This window comes from Phycodurus eques, chromosome 9, assembly GCF_024500275.1.
Source record: "Phycodurus eques isolate BA_2022a chromosome 9, UOR_Pequ_1.1, whole genome shotgun sequence".
In the NCBI taxonomy this organism is placed as follows: Eukaryota; Metazoa; Chordata; class Actinopteri; order Syngnathiformes; family Syngnathidae; genus Phycodurus; species Phycodurus eques.
This window is the reverse complement of record NC_084533.1, coordinates 26,556,611-26,575,951: the sequence shown is the minus strand read 5'-3', so window position 1 is coordinate 26,575,951 and position 19,341 is coordinate 26,556,611. Positions and strand designations below refer to the sequence as shown.

Below are 19,341 nucleotides of genomic sequence, written 5' to 3'. Positions count from 1 at the left end.
TGAAAAAGAAGACATTTTGCTTCCTCAAGTAATTTGTCCTAATGTCTGACACATAAAACCTTACCCTGCACTGGAAACCCTACTTTCCAACCTAAACCCAGGCTTGAGAATGTAATTTGAATCCCTAATTTGAAACCATTTAAGCCTCGTTTAATAGAGAAAAAGAAGACATTTACTTCAATTTGGTTACCCCAATGTCCTGACACATTAAAATCCTAACCCTGACTTAAAACCCTAACCCCTAGTTTGAGACCCTAATTGTTATTCAAAAAACCCAAACCCAAGCTTGAAAACCCAATTTGAACCCCTCATTTTAAGCACTCTGAGCCTTTTTTAATAGTGAAAAAGAAGACATTTACTTCCTCAAGTAAGTTATCTTAATGTCTTGACATCTATTAGACCATTAACAGCTCAGCTGGTGTAAAATGGTGGCTAATAGTTGCTGAGCGCCTCCATTAAGTGCTCGTGTTGTCCTGATGCGGCAGCATTTTATGTAAGCCAGTAGGGAGGAAGCCAGTGTGTCATAAACCGCAATTTTTTTTTTTTTTGGTAACATTGTCTTCTCGCCTTGTCGTGTAAACACAATTTCTTCGCTTTTAGTCAGCTGCACGAGTTTCCTCAGAGGCTAACATTTGCAATTCGGAGGTGTCTTTCCTCTTCTTCATGTTTGAATTTCTTTTCCTTCACGGGCACCGTGTTCATCTTTTATTGACTCGCTTTCACACAGCTGTCGTCCTGCGCCGCACTGCGCTGGAATCTATGTGGAGCTTAAATCACTGTGCGAGGGAACTTGTTTCAGCCCTCAGAACGGAGTCAGGTTTTTTTTTTCTTTTGGGTGGGGGGGGGGCTAGATTATTTGTAGTTGCGTTTATTTCTATTGTGCAAGGTGGCTGTTATCATTAATAACAAGCAAGAGAATGGATCATGTAAATTATATCATGTACTCATGTGTGAGGGTGGACTTTTTTTTTTGCTTTTGCATATTATTTTGTTTAGACTTTACACTGATTTTATCGGGCTGATCGGTATCGGCCGATATCTAGCATTTTCTGCTCGGCTTCAATGTCATAATTCGCCGATCCGTTCAATGGCATCATTGTCAAATATCTGACGACCAATAAAGTTATGAATAAAAAAATAAACATGTCGGCGGTGTGGAACAGACAACACGTCTGAGACAGGCAACACGTAGCGCCCGGATCAGACCACCAGACAAATTTGCTCTTTCACGATTGCACTGTCAGACTAGTGCAATAAAATCTTGTATTCCGATACCACCGCATCCCGTTTTTTCCGATCATCGGGCTTTATCTTGTCAACTCAAATGCGACCGGATACGCTCGTTACCGTTGGACGTCGACAGCAAGAGTGCAGCGCGTCGACTTTGAATTATAAGGACAAAATGGGGAAAACCGTGTGTTGGCGGTCACCGGTGCTCAGGACAGGAGAGGACGTTCGTTTAAGGCTTGCTTGACGTATGTTCACGTACTTTTAATAAAGAAACGGCTCGCAAGCAGGCAACAAAACGTTATGTAGCCTAGCAAGCTAGTGCTAGCAGGAACGGTTGTACGTGAACATGCCGCCGTTCTGTCGAATCATGCTCTAAAGTTTCGGAGTGGGTGAAGTCATTTAATTCAAAATAAAGTAATTCAATTTCAGTAAGTTAACACCCATTATTTCTGTCACGTGATGTTGGTTTGACCTGAGCGATTAGAATACACTATCTGACTTGAGCAGTGATTTCCAACCTTTATGGAGCCAAGGAACATATTTTACAATTGGAAAATCTCACAGCACACCAACAAACAAAATGTCACAAAAAGTGGATTCATTAATTACTGTATGTACTTCCTGCCATCTAATAGAAGGCCATTCATTTGTTTTGTCTGTCACTGTGCCTCACTGGCATAAATAGAGAAACAAAGATACATTATTTATTGTAAATATATTTTTGGGAGCAATTAAGAACACAAGTATATACAGTAAATGAACAAGCCGTTCAAATAGACACATTGCTCCATCTTGTGATCGGATCGGTGATCGGTTTTTAAACTCGCTGATCGGTGATCGGCCCCAAAAGTCCTGATCGTGTAAAGCCTAATTTTGTTACATTTACTTCTATTAGGCAAGGTCCCAATGTCTATTTGCTAACAGCCGCACCAGCAAGTGACCACAGCAAAAAAAAACAATAACAGAAACAAAAAAAGCCATCTCAAAGTTGTTATTGCACTCGGCGGGCTCTCTGCAGCTTCCCGACGCCATTTGTGACAAAGACGGAAATGGTCGATTTAGGGTCTGATGGATCTCTGCGAAACGACCACAAGAACCATCGGGGAGAACAATACGAGCCACTCTCATCACGACCTCCATTCCGAGCATCATCATCCTTTCATCAAGTCATCGCATCATCCGCTTCCTCTGAATTTCTGGAACAGGAGACAGGAAATGATTGCTGTGTGGATGTGGAGGGTATTACATCATGGGATTGACTGTACGTTTGGTTTTGTTTTTTGTTTTTTTTACAATAAAAGGAGCAGCCTCATGAAGGGATTATTACTTTTAAATGTATTTGTACAGTAAGCCTCTGAAGTTGAACACAAGCCATTGAGTGATGCTGTGCTTTTCAAGTTATTCCAATTAAAAAAAAAAAAAAGACTAAACACTAAACCTAACCCCTAACTAACCCTGTAACTCTGTAACCCTAACCGTCAAAAAACATCTGACACTAACCCCAAAAACTAATCCTAACCCAGACCCCTCTCGCCCAACCCTACCACTGTAACCCACCCAAATCCAATCCCAACCCCTAACCATCTAATTGCAACCCATTTAATGGTGATGCAAACCCCTAACCCTTCCAAAACTCTAACCTGAACCCTAACCCTGAAAACGAAAACCCCAAACACTAACTCAACCCCAAAACAAACCTCTCAAATCCAGACCCCAACCCTTCTACCCAACTAGATACCCAAACTTCAAACCTCTAAACCTAACCGTGAACTGCAACCTTTGACTACAACCTTAATCCTCTCACTGCAACCTAAACTCCTAACTGTAACCCATCCCCAGTCCCTACCACTAACTCAATCTTCACCACAACCATCTTCTAAAATTAAACCTAATCCTTACCCTCTTACCCCAACCCCTAACTACAACCCCTAACGAACATTAACTCTTTAACTGTAACCGAAACTACTAAAGGCAACACCTAACCCCTCGAAACCCAATTGTAATCTCTAACCCGCCAACTGGTAGCCCCAACTCTCTAAGCCATCAACCCCTAACCAACCCCAACCCTTCCCAGCCTTCTGACCTGAACCCTAACCTCAACCTCCAAATAACTAACTCCACTCCTAAGCATCTAACCTCAGCCCCGAACACTAAAACCAAACAATAACCCTCCGAACCCAACACCTAACCAACGCCAAACGACCCCTAACTCTTGACTCTTGTCCCAGAAACCAAACCCCTAACAACCTGGAACCCTCCAACTGCAAACTCAAGACCTTACCACAACTACTTACCCCAATCTACTAAAATCAACCTCTAACCAATCCCAACCCTTAACCCTCTGAATGCAACCTGTTACACTAACCCTCACAACTCAACACCTAACCAACCCCAAACAAAAACCCTGGAACCTCAACCCTAACTCCTGACCCTAGTCCCCAAAAACCAATTCCCTGGAACCCTCCTACTACATCCTGAACTCCTAACCACTAACTTCTAAACTCATCCTCTAACCAACCCCAACACTTAACCCTCTAAATCCAACCTCTTGTCCTTGCCCTGTAACCCTTAAACCCAACCCCTAATCCCAACCACAGACCCTCATCCCTAACCCCAATTGAAATCATACATTGACGTATGAATATGAGGCTCAGTGATGCATAGAAGTGACATTTGTTGCTGGTACACTTACGGGAAAAGTGAATGTTATTGCCGTCATTGCAGTTTTAGGGGAGGAAGCAGCAGATCTGCGCTGTACCCAAACAGCGCTGACAGCCCAACGACGACAAACAGCGATCGCTTGTGACGCGCTACAAGACGTCGAGAGATAGAATGGCTGCCGCCACGAGACATGAGCGACGCATCACATAGCTTCCTCTCAAGTCTACTCAACAGCTTTAAAACGCCATTTTCTGCTCTGTCTCAGGAAAAATATCAGCTTTTGCGCTTTCACGCTCAGACTGGCGACGTTAAAAAAAACAAAAAAAACTTCTGGGGTCCTGCAGATGGGCCGTGTTTCTCAACCTATATTGAGACAATACTGCCCAGACACAACATCGAGAGTTGGTAGTGGGGGCCAAAAGGGCCTTCTGTGTGCTGGGGGTTTGTTTGCCTTGCTTGCGGGCGAGATGGGCAGACCACCTTCCTGCACTGGCAAAAGGTTGACTGGATCTTCCTAGCCCAATGCATCAGCAACAACCCAATCTTTAGTCCTGGTTTTCGGCCACAGCTGCAACCCAATCTTTAGGGCAGGTTTTAGGCCACCGCTGTTCTACGTATGGATTTGCAAGAAGAAGCATCGAGTAAAATTGATCTACTGCTTTAATTCTATCCTTTATGTTTCCTGCCTGTCTTTGTCTGTCTTGTTTTGCTTCACCTTTGCTGTATTACGCCTTTTCTGGATGTTATAGGTTTCACAGTCGCTTCAAATAATGAAGAATTAAAAGTGCTGTATTTTATAATTTGGTGTTTATTTTGTTTGTTATTGAGCTCCTGAGAGGGCAGGGACAGGTGATACTTTCACAAACACACAAACAACTTATGTATTTTAGTGTTCCAGAAATTAGGTGTTATTATGTTTTATCTATGTTATGCCACAATTGAAATTTTTCCCATGCCATGTAGTGCTGCATACCCGATGGTCCAGGAATGAAATTAACATGATTAAATTAAATTGTGTGCATATTATACCCACTTTGTGGACAGAAACTAGTATTTTGTGTACACAGTTTACCTATTTCAAGGTCACAAATTAGCACTTTGCACGCACATTATATGTATTTGTTTCCCCCCAATTTCACATCTGGGTCACCATATCCAACTGTCCAGTAATAATAATATTATTATCAATTTATTTTTTTGTGCGCAAGTTATACCTAATGCCAGGCCACAAATGAATATGTTGTTCACAAGTTATGCACAAAATGCTAATTTGTGGGTTGTGGGTATTTTGTGTGCCCATGTACCTAACTTTGGGGCCACAAATAAGTGTTTAGTGCACAGGTTATACCTAACTGTGGCCACAAATGCTAATTTGTGGGTTTAATATCATTCCCATGAGCATTTTCTGGGACGCCCATGGTAAGCAAATAGAGCACACTTTTGCTAGAAACTGCAATAGTGTGACCAGAATTAACATTTTATTTTGCCCATGTTATGGCTGATGCTGCATAAGACAAGGCACATACTTCCCATTACAAAAATCAATCAAACAAAAATGTCACAAAAAGTACAGATACAAAGTTAGTTCTAGTGGTATTTTCTCTTGTTAATTGTTTTATTTGTTACTCTGTGATTATATCTAGTTGTGTTGATTTCTATTGTGCAAATTGGCATTTCAGGGTCATGAAAAACTGGCAAGAGGAGTCAATTAATTAGTATGCCTCGTCATCCATTGCGCTGTGTGTGCTGTGGACTTTTTTCATTTTATTTTTTGGACAAATAAATCATTTCTAGTTGCTCTGTTTATTTCTAATGTGCAAGGTGCCGTTTTTTTTTATTTAAAAAAATAGCTAGCGAGAAGAGCGATCTTTAGTAATCATAGCACGTACAGTGAACATCTCTTAAATTGAAAGAAGCCCTGTTTGTTGTCTTGATAAACAGTCCATCAAACCTTTGTTGTCTTTGTTTGGAAAACATAAATAGGGTGAGACATCTTCAAGTCTACCGCAATAAAATCGAGCATAAAGGCAAAGTGAATAAGTCTGTAAGTGTGTAGCGCAGCGACAACACACAGTATGTTGATATTTAACAATGCAGACAATGCCTGTGAGACAAAAGCAATGGCGCTCTTATCACAGGAAGGCGAGATCAGAGGACGTGATGTCAGGAATGCAAAGTACGTTGCGTGGAGGAGAACGAAGAACTTTTATTGTATTTATGAAATTATAAATTATTATATATATATATATTTTAAACAAGACAGCTGCACAACAAACACGGCAATTACTGTAAAAAAGCCTTGGCGGACTTCCATTCATGTTATTTTAAAAACACTGACTTCGTGCAAAAAAGAGAAAAAAAATAATAATAATAATAATCTGCAAACACGCATGTAGAGCTGCCCGCAGGTATGAATGTGAGTCACGCTCGTCCTGCGTGCGTCAGCCCGCGCGACATGGACGAGGTCGTGCATCACCTCTCAGCATCCGACCGTGCCGTGTCAGCGCCACCATACACCAGTGGGCCGACAAACCGGAGATAAGCAGGATAACGAGAGTGGCCTTCGTTACGCTTCCTTTCATATGACGGAATGCAAAACTGGCATTCTAAGCCGCCGTTTAATCTGGCTGTGTTACGCAAGGTTACCGGCAAACTGCTACTGTACATTCCAACAGACGACAAAATGAATGATATCCTACAAACGATGCGCTCCACGGCGACAGTCATCGATGAAAAGAGTTTGACTAGGTTGGCAGCAAATACTTAATGGCAAGACAAGCATAACAAACATTTCCTAAGGCGTTCTATTAATGACATTGGATGTAACCAGGGATCCTTTTTTATAATAAAGTGAAACATTTATTCAATTTCAAATGTGTGACAAGTAAGATGCGGTAAACAAATCGCTTCGTCACACAAAATTTGGAAACATAATGTGTTTTTCATTGCATGAAAAAACAAATTAATCATTTGTGTTATCAAAGACAGAAAATGCTCAACATTTGGAAACATTTGCTGTTCTTGGATTAAAAAAAAAAAAGAAATCATTTTTGTTATCACATAGAAAGAGAATACTCTCCAAATTTGTAGATGTGTGCTTTTCAATGGACAGAAAAACTAAGATTAGTCATTTTTGTAATCAAAGACAAAGAAAATAACATTTGGAGTATGTGCTTTTCTATGGAAAGTCCTAATAATGTACTGGATTTTCAACTACTCGCTAGAAATAAAAAAAACAAAATGTCAGGAAAAGACAACTAGAACATCTGAAATTGATTTGGGATATGCTTTCAAATATATATATTCTTTTAATTGAGTTAAGGTTAGGGTCACAATAGTGGTGGAAAAAAATTTTGAAATGATTAATATTGGTCTCATTTTTTTGTATCACAAAAGAAACTGGCATTTGTAAACACTTGATATACACTACTTTTTTTTTTTTTTTAATGGACAGCAACGACACGTTTCTTTCATACAAGTGATCGTCTACCCAGACAACACAAAAATTTGGAATTGACCAAATAAATGTGTTTTCTTGACTCAATATGGACATAATAAAAAAAACATATATATATATATATATATATATACTACATTTAATGCTTTATTACTAGTTTCTATAGATTTAGATCAATCTTTAAATAAGCCTTGGCCAGCGAGTTGCAACGAAGGAGAGGAATGAAGCCAAACGAATGTCAGCGATGAGTCAACATTTTGCTTTCCCCCCCAAAACAACAAGAACAACTGCTCTTGTTTGGACAAAAATCCCACCAGCAACAATCATATTTGTTTATAACTTCCAGCTTTCATAAGACAGAGCACTGGCAACGGCTGCGGCAGCTCGCCGCTAATGCTCTACGACGCACAGTCGGAAATGTAATATACTGTATTAAAAAAAAGGCCAGAGGGCGATGTCATATTCTGTACAATATGTACTGGTTAATGCATAATGTATAGAGCTTGCATACACATACGCATATTTAAATCCCACTTTCACAATATGCAGTATAGTGAAAAAATATTATGTGCTTGGAATTTGAAACGCAAAGACCGGTTGGCCACGAAGCTGCACAGTTTTCGCAAATGCGACTCCAGTTTTAGAGGTGCACATGAAACGCTGTCTTCACTCATTACCGGCGCTGCAACATCTGAGTCGGCCCAGCAGGCGCGGCGACCGTGCCGGAGCGCCACACCACGCCGCCTGTTTGATGCCTGCGGCGCGCCGACCTTTTGATCTAATTTTAGCAGGGCGCCTCACCCTTCTCTCAAATACTTCATAACGGCGGAGAATCTGCAATTCGTGTTGGGAGGGGCGGTGAGGACCGACTGGATCGGGGATAGTGTCACGTTGAGAGAAGAATTGCAGATAAAGGCACTTTCAAACTAGTCGCATCGCCATCCAGGAAACCCATACAAGGGAAACATTTAGGAGTCATCGGTTTATTGGTACGTCAGTTTCCATATGTGGGTTTGCACTCAAATACATTTAATGCAAATTATTTAACCCCCAAGCCACAGTTTGCGGAATCCCAGGGATTGGAGGACCCCGGTTTGAAAACCAGTTTGAAACCACATCAGAGGGCTAAATAAGAAACCAGCTCAACTTTCCTTTTCAACGTGATGAAGTGAGATTAGTCATGAGATGAACGCGAGAACCCAAAACAACTTGTTGATTTTGAATGATAGTGTATAGGAAACCAGTTCCATTTATTTTGTTCAGTACTCCACCACCAATCGAGATTAGTGGTGAGATTAACGTCCGACTGTAGAGCAGGGGTGTCAAACATAGGGCGGGGGCCAAAAGCGGCCCGCTAGGGATACAATCCGGCCTGCAGGATGAATGTGAAAGTAAAACTGTTACAAAAGACATTGCGGTGGTGGCGACCAAGGATAATGTTTGAGAATTATTATGCTCCTATAAGAAATTGTATGGTAATAATTCCAAGTTCTTAATAAATTGATTCAGTTTTAAAGTGCAATCCAACATTTTTAATTTGAAATTTTGTGCCTCAAAATACAATCACTCTGATCAATTATTATGCACACATCTAGATGATAAATTGAAGTAAAATATTTCTGAGAAATCTGAGGTTGTTTTTTTGTTGAGGATTCAAAAGATAAATAAATGATTAAATAAAAAAAAATTCCTCATGTATTTTGATTTGTTTTGCATTCAAACAAAAGGGGAAAAAATGTTATTTATTATAATATCAAGTATGGTAAGATTTTAGTGATCCGTGCCCCGTTGATGGCAAATTAGGCTTTATTTGGCCCCTGAACTACAATGAGTTCTCCAGAACAAGAAACCTGTTAATTTGGGATAGAATCTGTCACAAGTCAAATGTGAATAAAGGTAACTTCCCTTTTCAGAACCCTAACAATCACAATACTCGGATGATTGCCTTTACACTATCAATGATTCTCTTTACTCGATAGAGTTCGATCCCTCCTGCTTTTGGATGGAATCTGATGTACAATTCGTAATCAGAAACTCACTGTTAAATTTGAAACCACATCAACTTCCTTTTCGGAACGTTAACAATCGCTATACTCCACCGTCACAAATTGTGAGGTATCTGACAAAAGATGGCTACGGCAGTTGAGGTCAAACATAAAACCAGTTCAAATTCATAATACAAAACCAGTTTGTCTCTTTACATTTTGAAAACGGTGCAACTTCCTTGACAGAACCTTAACAAATTGCAATACTCGGACGGTTGCCTTTCACTGAATAACTGGCAAAAGATGGCCACCATAGTTGAGGTCGAAAGTGAAACCCGTTCAAATGTATACAAGTCATCAGTTCAAAATCCCTTTCAGTTCTCTACGAGACGTAATCCTCGGATGACCTTTAAAATGTCACGGAATGTCTGATGCTACAGCAAAGAATCGTGTTTATTTAGAACGCTATTATAAACAATACGGTAAATTGATTGACCCAGGAAGAAACATCTGTTCAAGTTCCTTTATAGGAGCATCCATCAGGTTTTCATTCCACTGCTCGCTTAAATGCTACGGGCTGCTCAATCAGCTGCTCTCAAACACTCAAGTGCTATTTAATTGCTCGTTTACATCCGACGCCGTTCGATGCCGACGCCGTCCGTCCCTCTGCCGTCACCGCGCATTTCCCGCCATTGCGACGTTTCCCCGTCCCCCTGTCTTCGTCCCATCTGCTGTTTCCGTGTTACCAAAGATCTACCCCTCGCCTCGCCGAGATCAAATATTCACTTTGTGCTCTTTCAAACAAAAGCTTACCAACCAACACTTGGAAATAATTGCGTCTCAGCGGGGCCGGTGGCGGAGAAAAGCGTGCTGGGGCGGGGGTTGCGGCGTTCAGAGGAAGTGATCAAATGTGGCCTTGAGCCAAGCGCCTTTGTAGATGGCCTTTGTGTTGCCATTGATCCGGCGGCGGATACACACGAGGAATACATTATTTATACGCTTCTGCTCCACCCCCCCCCGCTTTACTTTCCTGTCTGCAGTTGAAAGTAGCGAGTTGCAAAAAGGTAATGGGATCAGAAGGATGTCGCTGCGGTTAAAAAAGGAAACGAGGGCCACCGTGGATGAGGACCAAAGGCGACCGACGGCAGCGTTTCATCTCCAGTCTTCGGTCTACACTGTACACAAAGTGCGCTTGTCACGGGCACGCAAGGTTCCGTCGTGACAGGCTAAACCAGAAGCAGTTTAAATCATCACGCTAAGGAGACATATTTCATCCGATAGGAGACTGCGGGCACAAAACAGAGTGTTCTAGCCAAGTGGAGACTGCAGAATATAATACTGCAGCGTTCACTCATGTTAGCATTTTCATTGAAACTAGTTCAATTGTCTTTTGAAATATAGTTTTCATGAGTACAAGGGAAGTTAAAGACTTATTTTATCAGAGAGGAGACTGCGGGCATCGAGAAAATGGAATGCTGCAGTCAAGCGGAGACCGTGTAGTTGCACAAGCAGCATGGCGAGCTAACGATAGCATGTGTATTTATTGGCGGAACAATTTCAACTCACTTTTGACGTAGGAACGCAGTTCGCTACCATTTTATCCGAGGGGTGTGTGTGTGTGTGTGTGTGTGTGTGTGTGTGTGTGTGTGTGTGCGTGCGTGTGCGTTAACTTAATGGGCACGTACTGGAAACACTGCTAACACTTCTTCAGAACACCAGCAAGGCTTTAATGTCCCTCAAGAGGAAATTCCATTTTATACTTGCACCAAGTCATTTATTCACCTCTTAAAAATTATTTTTATGCACTTTAAACAAACATTGTATACAAACACACACGCACGGGAATTTAGCGTCATGAACCCGAAAGACGGAAGATGAATGAACGTCGACGCTCCACTTGTGTCAGTCACGCTGAAACGGCGCCGTTTCAACGTTGTCACTCAAACGTTTTCCTCTTTCATCCGCCTTGCTCACGACTTCACTGATTCAAGAGATTTAAAGGACTGCCACTTCATACGTGCAGGGGTGGGCGCCATTTTAATAATAATCACGAAAATAATAAGGGAACTCTTAACGTTGCCGCATGAGCATGCAGCAAAATGTTTGCATTCCATTCTTGAGTCCACTTGATTTATTTACATATCTAACTTTTTATTTCTTTATTTTACTACGTACGCATTTACTTTCATTGTTGCTTGTTTGGTTGATTACATTTCGCCCATTGTAAAAATTATTGACTGACTTTAATTTGCTATGTGAGGGTTAAGGTTCAAACAATGGGTTAGGGTTAGCCCAGGGTTCGCCAAACCCTACCCCATTGTTCGAACTACTATCTATAATGTTTCATTGTGCTGCCAATGTTGTCTAACTAACTCACTCCCAGCAATGTATTCTTCTTAGTCTGAGTTTAGAAATGTCCCAGCTTCCTGGAATGCATCATGTCCGACGGGATATTGTCTTGGTGTCCGGTTTGTGCACTCCAATTTCTATTTGCTGGAGCAACACTCGCACACAGAGAACTATATTTAATCTGTATACAGTTCGCTACACAAATGCCCTCCAGGCTGTGACCAGAAGAGAAGGAGCTGGACAAGGTGACTTCAACCCCAGGCCCCCCCCTGATCCCTCCATAAACTCATTCGCCCGTCTCGAAAATAGCTCCTCGTGCTGGAGGAATTGAACTGCTAACCCAGGAGCTAATTACAGCGCATTGATTTCACACTGAGAAGGCGTGACGACGACACGCGGTGACGAGAGCGGAGGCTCGTGTTTACCCGGAGACTGAAGGTCAATGAGCGTCGCGGTGGTACGTGATCGACCGTATGTATGTCATTTAGAAACCCCGTTTGAAACCAGAACCCAGGCTCAAACTCTCATTTAAAACCATAACCGAGCTTTAAACCTTCGTTTAAAACCTAATCTTGAAACGATAACCATGGCTTAAAACCATGATTACAAAGCCGAACCCAGGTTTGAGACCCTAATTTCAAAGCACAACCTAGGATGAAACCCGAAAATAAATCCCTTACCCTGTCTTAAAACCTTAGTTTAAAAACCCTATCCCTGGCTTGATACCCTACTTTTAAACTCTACTTTGAAAGCAACCCTTGCTTGCAACAGCAATTGGCCTTTGACATCTCGTACTCCATTGCAGGCTTTCAAGGCTAATTTTAATTTCAAACCCTATCCCACGCTTGAAACCCTAACCCATGCACGAAGTCGCGGCGGCCCCTCGCGTGAAACGTTTCTCGTCTGTTTGGCGTGCGAGTCGCATTGTACCCGATCCGCCGCGAAGGTGACGGAAGCTCCGACCGAGACCAATTCCAACGACGGGTCCGTTTGCCGCCCGAGAACGCCGAGGACAGCGCCACGTCGTCGTCGATAGCGAGTGGAGTCGGGCTCGGGTGATCGCTCAGCCTCATGATGGGGAGTCATGGATCCAAAACCTCAATCAGATACACGATCAATGAGTCAGGCAGCCAACAGGGACGTTCATTAGGACACACTCGCTTGTGTCCTTGTTCTCGTTCTGCTACTCGGGGGAAGCTAACTTCTGTGTTGACTGCGATGGTCATTTCATTAGGTACACCTGCCACAGTAACCTGATCAATGTTTGAAACCCTAATTTGAAATCTTGAAACTCTTAAAACCTTAATTTATAACCCTAAATCTAGCATGAAACACTGGTAATTTGAGACCCTCACCCTAATCCTTCTTTGTAACCCATCTGAGGCACGACAACAGAAATTCATAGCCGTACTTTATAAACCTTAACCCAGGCTGGAAATGGTCATTTCAAACCCTAGCCTTATCTTGAAAACCCAATTTTCAAGTATGAAACCTTAACCCTGGCTTGAGAACCTAACTTGAAACCTAATTTGGAACCTTACTGCTTGTTTGAAACCATAGCCCAGGCTTAATCCTAATTTGAAACCCTCACTTGAAGCTCTCTTGAATCCCTGTTTAGAAACTCTAACCCTGGATCGCAACACTACTTCAAAAAGCTAACCAAGGCTCGAAACCCTAAATTGAAACTCTAATCTTTGACAGCCTCGATTTGAAAACCTAATTTGATTTGAATTTTCTATTTGAAACCCTAATTTCAAAACTTAGTCCGAGTTTGAATCCACAATTTGAACCTATATGACAGGCTCGAAACCCTCCTTTTAACCCCTAACCCAGGCTTTGTTAACGCCACTTCCATGAGGTTTGTTCAGTATTAGTTTGACTTCAAACCGCTGACTCTGCACTATTCAGATGTTTGTTTTAATGGAGGTCAAAGTCACCATAGAAGGCATCTACTTTGAAACTACCCGAGAGGCTCTTTCTCTCCCCTCGTCCGGAGCCCCCGTTTTTTTCCGCACTAGGCGAGTCACCTCCAACCTCCTCCTGACCTTCACTAATGCTTCTTGTCTACTCTGGCACAAAGGAGCCTCTGCCAAGGCGCTGGTTGCCCTCGGCGGATCCGCCCGGGAAGATCGCGCGTCAACGAGGCAGCGGCCGCCGGGCCCGTGTCGCATGATAACTTAGAAAAAAGAAAATATGTGCATTTCATGTTACATTTGTTTTTTGTTTTTTTTAAAAGCAGCTGCTGTGTTTTAAAAATGTAGAAATAGAAATGTGTAGCAATCATTTAAAAATTATCTACATTGTTATAATTAAAAAGTGATTATACAGTGGGTACGGAAAGTTTTCAGACCCCTCAAATTTTTCACTCTGTTACATTGCAACCATTTGTTAAAATCATTTAAATTATTTTTTTTTCTCATTAATGTACACGCAGCACCCCATATTGGCAGAAAAAAAAACGTAATTGTTGAAACTTTTGCTGATTTTTTCAAAAAGAAAAACTGAAATATCACACAGTCATAACAATTCAGGCCCTTTGCTGTGACACCCATATTTAACTCGGGTGCTATCCATTTCTTCTGAGCATCCTTAAAATGGAGTCTTCTTCTTTGGAGTCCAGCTGTGTTTGATTATACTGATGGGACTTTATTAGGAAGGCCACACCCCTGTCTATATAAGACCTTACACCTCACAGTGCATGTCAGAGTAAATGAGAATCATGAGGTCAAAGGAACTGCCTGAAGAGCTCAGAGACAGAATTGTGGCAAGGCACAGATCTGACCAAGGTTACAAAAAAAAAAAAATTCTGCTGCACTTAAGGTTCCTAAGAACACAGTGGCCTCCATAATCCTTAAATGGAAGACATTTGGGATGACCAGAACCCTTCCTAGAGCTGGCCCTCCGGCCAAACTGAGCAATCGAGGGAGAAGAGCCTTGGTGAGAGAGGTCAAGAAGAACCCAAATATCACTGTGGCTGAGCTCCGGAGATGCAGTCGGGAGATGGGAGAAAGTTCTAGAAAGTCAACCATCACTGCAGCCCTCCACCACCCCTCGGAACTTTTTATGGCAGAGTGGCCCGACGGAAGCCTCTTCTCAGTGCAAGACACGAAAGCCCACATGGAGTTTGCTAGAAAACACCTGAAGGACTCCAAGATGGTGAGAAATAAGATTCTCTGGTCTGATGAGACCAAGATAGAAATTGTTGGCCTTAATTCTAAGTGGCATGTGTGGCGAAAACCAGACAGTGCTCATCACATGTCCAATACAGTCCCAACAGTGAAGCATGGTGGTGGAAGCATCATGCTGGGGGGTGCTTTTCAGCTGCTGGGACAGGGTTGCAATCAAAGAAAAGATGAATGCGGCCAAGTACAGGGATGTCATGGACGAAAACCTTCTCCAGAGTGCTCAGAACCTCAGACTGGGCCGAAGGTTCACCTTAAAAAAAGACAATGACCCTAAGCACACAGCTAAAATACCGTAGGAACAGCTTCAGAACAACTCCGTGACTGTTTTTGAATGGCCCAGACAGAACCCTGACTTAAACCCAATTGAGCATCTCTGAAAAAACCTGAAAATGGCTGCCCACCAACATTCACCATCCAAACTGACAGAACTGGAGAGGATCTGCAAGGAGGAATGGCAGAGGATCCCCAAATCCAGGTGTGAAGAACTGCACCATTCCCATAAGAATCATGGCTGTGTTAGCTCAAAAGGGTGCTTCTACTAAATACTGAGCAAAGGGTCGGAATACTTATGGCTGTGTGATATTTCAGTTTTTATTTTTTAATAAATCTGTAAACATTTCCAGAATTCCGTTTTTCTTCTGCCAATATGGGGTGCTGTGTGTACATTAATGTGGGGGAAAAAATGATCTTAAATGATTTTAGCAAATGGCTGCAATATAACAAAGAGTGAATATTTTAAGGGGGTCTGAATACTTTCCGTACCCACTGTAGGTTTAATGACGTAAAAAAAAAAAATACTCATTTTCAGGGGCAATTGATCATGAAAACTTATTTGGACTTAATACAATCCAGAACCTAAACACGCACTGTCTGCAATGCGAATCCCCAATTTCCACGCAATAATACGTTTGTTCAATGGTCACCTGATCCAACATCATTTCAAATATAGTGTGTAATTTGGCACCACCATTGTTGCTTGACATACGCATCTTCCGTTGCGCTCTGTCTGCAATTTCAAACTCTCCTCAACCGCAGCACAAACCGAAATGGACTAAATCCCGACACACAAGCAAACACACATACTGGCGTAGTTCTATACCGCTAATACTAATGAACAGCCCGCGATGAGCGAGTGAGAACGTCTCAGTACACCGGTACATCTGCCAGAACATATTGAGGCGGGGGTCTCGTAGGGACGACTTCGGACGGCTGGCGGGACCCGGTGCACATTTTGCCACATCGGGTTCCAGCTGCCCCGACGGAGCCAATTGCAATTAAACGCGTCAAATATGCTGGAATGATTCGAAGCAATGATGCTACTACGATATGCTGAGATCAAGTGTATAAGACTCGTGTCAAGGTTTCATGTGATACGTTGTTGGTCCCAACCGTATGCAAAGGGAGGGGAAGAAAAATGACTTTGTCTCTGTCATCATTGATTTTTTTTTTTTTTTTTTTCCTCTCCACTTCCTTGGACAAGCTAAAAATATAGTGTTGTGCTCCTGAGTGAAGGCTTTGTTTTTTTGTTTTTTAAACAGCTTTGGCACTGAATAGCATCAATATACTCGACTAGTAGTGCGCAAATGGCTTTGACAAATGACAAATGGGTGGCTGGTTTAAGGGTTAAATTAGTGTGGTTATTAGTTGAACTGATCTTTGGATGTATAGCTCCCAATTTGAATTTAAGTATATATTTATGTGAATTGTCTATTAAATAAAGACAGAATTTTCACCATTGTTTTGGTGTACATTTTCAGAAAATATTCACATTTCTCCATTATTATCTAAATTGTGTTGCAAATCATATGAGCAGTTTGAATTTGTTTAACCAAAAATGATTTCAACAGTATTACGAATCAGTGAGCGTGCACCATTCAGTTATGAAATTTTGTAATATTCATTGTCTTAAAACATTTCTACAGGAGGCATTTCTTTTCACAGTGTGAACATGGCGCACCATTTTATATTAGTGTGCTCGTGAAACTTGGCATTGTTTGGCCCTCACAAGTGCATCAATGTCATTTAAGTGTTGTCAGTGCACCCTTCACTTGACAAAATTAGCAACAAAAAAAAAAAGAGTTTCTTTTATTGAAAAATAGCAGTGGATGTGTTCTCCATCCCCATTGGACCTGGTGGATACTCCCCATCATGATTTAACTTGTCAGCCAATCAAAAAAGGGATTCACCGAGTGGCCGACGAAATGCAAGGTTTGAGGAGATTTTTATTATTTTTTTAAACAATGAAGTTGCACTGTTTCACTCGAATTTGAATGTGGTTTTTGACCAGATTTTCTATAGGCGACATCACACGACAACATTCACACACACAAAAAAAATATTTCTCTGGAACCCCTCATCCAGTTTTCAAAATTCCTGATGCGTTGTACTCTGGTTGAAGCGGCCAACCAGACTGTCACCTTTGGAAAATCTTGTCACATTGCTTTTGGCAGTCTTGAAATGCAGTCCCAGAACATAACCAAGATCAATCTTTCACTCCAGAAAGCCTTGACAGTCTTAATTGTGCTGTTCACAGATTTAAGACCCCTTGTGCCGGATGCAGACAAAGCAGCCTGGTAACATCCAGGTAAGTAAGCGAGCCGCCTCTATGTAGTGTTTTTTTTTCTTTAACAGCGACCACAATATCCCAAAACCCCGAAGGGACTGATTATAGACTTTTTAATCTCACGCACCTCTAGGGCCACACCACAATTTGGGACTCGCCTGGTGTCAAATCGTACGTACCCTGAGGGACACCTGGCAACCAGCTTTTTACAGGACACAGCACGGCAAGCTTTACTGCTGGCAAATCACAAAATGAATCCTGTCGTTTCCTGTGCGTGAAAAGGTGCGGTTGACAGCGGTGAATAACGCCCACACCCCTGCCTGTCGGTCCATCCTGTGAGTCAGTGGATGCAGAATCACCCAAGAGGAGAAGAAGAAGAAAAAAAAAAAAAAAAAAAAGGAAAAACGGGTGTCTTTTGTCTTTGGGTATTGGAGGATAAAAACACCACCTACTTGAATATACCCAGTTTTCTGCAGAGGTAGGAGAAGATTACCCACCGTTAACAGCTTGGGCACACCTAATTCAAACCAATCTTCAACAGATATTATATATTTTTTTTTTGTTGCTTTTAATAGCACCTTAATGCTCAATAAAGGCAGCGCGACAAGCTTGCTCACCCACGCAGACACCAGTTACACTAAAGTCCCCTTCCCCTCGAATATAGCCTGCTCCACGGACTAAACGAAGAGAACGTTTGAGTGCATCCGTGCAGGCGGGCTGCTTTGCGGTGGTCACTTGAGCCACCTATCGGCTTGTCATCAACTTCTCATCAGCCACTGCAAAAGGGAAATACTTCTTATACACCTTTTTTCTACCCTTATGCACACGGAAGGGGACATTTAATTGTCACCAGGTCTGTTAGTATTCACTCATTTAAAAAAATTCACAAGGGTGGATCCGCCAAGAAAGGATGCACATGAATATTTTAGAATCTTTTTTTTTTTTTTTTTTGCACCTGCCTACCTGGTGACGATGCATCCAGACATGAAGCATTCAACTTTTTTTAAGAGGGAGGAAAAAAAAAAACACCCCCAAAAAAGCGGGGCAGCAACAGCACAGGGCTGAAATTGGAGACATACAAGATACAATGAGTCCTCTGTGATAGCGGGCTTTAACATGCACGCAGCATCTCGTTAGGGGGATGGCAGTTTCACGCGCTCAGGTGCACAAGTATGCAGATAACCAACACCACCTGCCCTTTACCCCCACCCACCCCCACCCTGCCACCCCCATCTTCTCGAAAAGGAAGAGAGCGGGGGGGCTAAAGCAGACATTCAGAGTACTGCAACTTTGCGCAAATATTGCGTTCACGTCTTACCCGCAGCAGCAGCAGCAAGAGAGGAAAAAGAAAAAAAATCCTCCTCCAAGTCTATCTCAGCCCGACTCAATCCGAATCCGATCCGAATGACGACGCACGCCTAATCCGTGTGAAAAGAAAAGCAGCAATGTGAGGAAAGTGTCCGTCTGTAATTCCTCCACGAGCGCTCCTCTTCGCGACTAGGGTCGGGCGCTGCAACCCATCTGGAAAGGAAAAGAAAAAAAAAAAAGGGGGAAAAAAAGAAAAAGAAAAAGACAATTCAAACTGGCAAGAGGAGGGGGACGGCAGACTATTCCTGTCTCGCGCGTCCTCCCGTCGTCTATTGATTTCAGCCGCTCGCGCGTCTCCTCCGCTCGGCGCCACCTGCTCTCCGGAACATCATCTCAAGCAGGATGGATGCTGAGGCAGCAGCGGAATTGGGAGAGTCCAGCTCCCGCTCCCTCTTCCACTCTCTCTCCATCCTCCTCCTCCTCCCTGCACCTTTTCTTCCCTCGCTCCTCCCCATCTTCATCATGGTTGCCTTGCACTCCTGCTCACTCAAAAAAAAAAACAGACACGCTTCAAGCCTATTAAAAACAAACAGTTCCAGATAA

At 42.4% G+C, this 19,341-nt stretch overlaps 1 long non-coding RNA gene across 1 annotated transcript in view; it reads right to left on the bottom strand.

Moving 5' to 3' along the window:
• LOC133407651 (uncharacterized) overlaps positions 1-18,947 on the bottom strand; it is a 61,648-nt gene extending 42,701 nt beyond the window's left edge. The window contains exon 1 of the long non-coding RNA XR_009769204.1: positions 18,749-18,947. This is a non-coding gene — a long non-coding RNA (uncharacterized LOC133407651). The remainder of the gene's footprint in view (positions 1-18,748) is intronic.
• Between the last annotated feature and the right edge of the window lie 394 nt (positions 18,948-19,341).